Source organism: Macadamia integrifolia, chromosome 1, assembly GCF_013358625.1.
Source record: "Macadamia integrifolia cultivar HAES 741 chromosome 1, SCU_Mint_v3, whole genome shotgun sequence".
Lineage (NCBI taxonomy): Eukaryota > Viridiplantae > Streptophyta > Magnoliopsida > Proteales > Proteaceae > Macadamia > Macadamia integrifolia.
In genome coordinates this window covers 25,902,321-25,903,705 of record NC_056557.1, presented here as the reverse complement: position 1 = coordinate 25,903,705, position 1,385 = coordinate 25,902,321, and the positions used below count along the sequence as shown (strand labels likewise).

Sequence of the window (1,385 nt, the reverse complement as noted above, 5' to 3'; positions counted from 1 at the left end):
TTAAAAAAAAAAAAAAATAAAGTGGCTGCTCTCCCTGAGTTCGACCCGTAGCTATACTGATCCGTACGCTTGCGGTTACATTTAAAATCTCAAACAAGTTTTTGGCGCCGTTGTCAGGGAGACAGTTTCATGTTATTTTTTGCTTTCTTTTGGTAAATCGGAGTGCTTTGTTTGCTTTGTTTTGTTTTTTCTTTTTTTTATTGAATTCCTGAGAAGAACAACTTGCAATAATAGTTGTATCGGTGGAGGTCGCCATGCCTCATAGTATGATAAAGACAGATTTTGCCCTATAGCAGTACCTCAGGAATTGACTTGAGCAACCCCGGATCCCTGCCGGTAAGCTCTCAAAAAGCCAAAAAAAAAAAATCATTAAAAAAGTCATAAAAAAAAATTTGCTATCCATTCTTTTGTGTTTGTCTTACTCTAGTTGTGGGTAGTTTTCTATTGCATGAGTGTTAGGTGGGTACGTAATACTAAGAATCGGTTAGAAAGAAGAGATCCAACAAGTAGTGACCCTATACGTTTGCTCTCTTTAAAACCCTTCAATATAGGAGACCAACAACAAAACCCTTCACCTAAATCTCTGAAAGATAGGTTCTACCTTGCTATAACAGTCCAACCTTCCTGCATAGTTCTACCACAAGCCCAGGGCAATAATTTTGAACTCAAATCTCAATACATCACTATGTTGCCCCACTTCCATGGGTTGACCTCTGAGGATGCATACCTATTTCTAAGGGAATTTGAAGAGGTATGTGTTCTAATTAAGATCCAATAGCTTTCTGATGATGCTGTTAAGCTTAGGTTTATCACTTTTGCATTGAAAGACCAAGCTAAGAAGTGGTTGTATGGGTTACCCACAAATTCCATAACCTCATAGGAACAGTTCATAGTTGTCTTCATTAAGAAGTTTTTCCCAACTCACAAGACCAACAAGCTTAGAAGTGATATCTTTCAGTTTAGGCAAAAACCTAGTGAGTCATTTTCCAAACTTATAGAGAGATTCAAGGATCTACTCTAAGAATGCCCTCACCATGGCCTAGACCTATGTCATTTATGTCAAATAATTTATGAGGGTATTGATTACCCAACTAAACAAATGATAGAGTCTATGTGCCCTGAGGGATTCACATCCTTTACAGATGAAGGAAAGGCATGGGAATTCTTACTTGACTTAGCTGACAAAACTCGTGAGTGGGAATCAACCTAAGAGAATGAAAGAACTATAAGAGGAAAAGGATATTTTGTGGATGGGATAGTAGCCAAGGAAGCCCCCATTTGGATAGCCTAATCAAGAGAATTGAGGCTATTGTTCCTAGAGAGCCATCATCAGTCAATTTGGTTAAGATTTGTGCTTGGTGCCAGTCCCCTGGACATCTCATAGA

At 38.5% G+C, this 1,385-nt stretch overlaps 1 non-coding gene across 1 annotated transcript; it reads right to left on the bottom strand.

Annotated features, from left to right (window-relative positions):
* Positions 1 to 934: 934 nt before the first annotated feature.
* Positions 935 to 1,041, bottom strand: LOC122087144. Its single transcript, XR_006142672.1, has one exon. It is a non-coding gene; the product is annotated as a small nucleolar RNA R71 (small nucleolar RNA).
* Between the last annotated feature and the right edge of the window lie 344 nt (positions 1,042 to 1,385).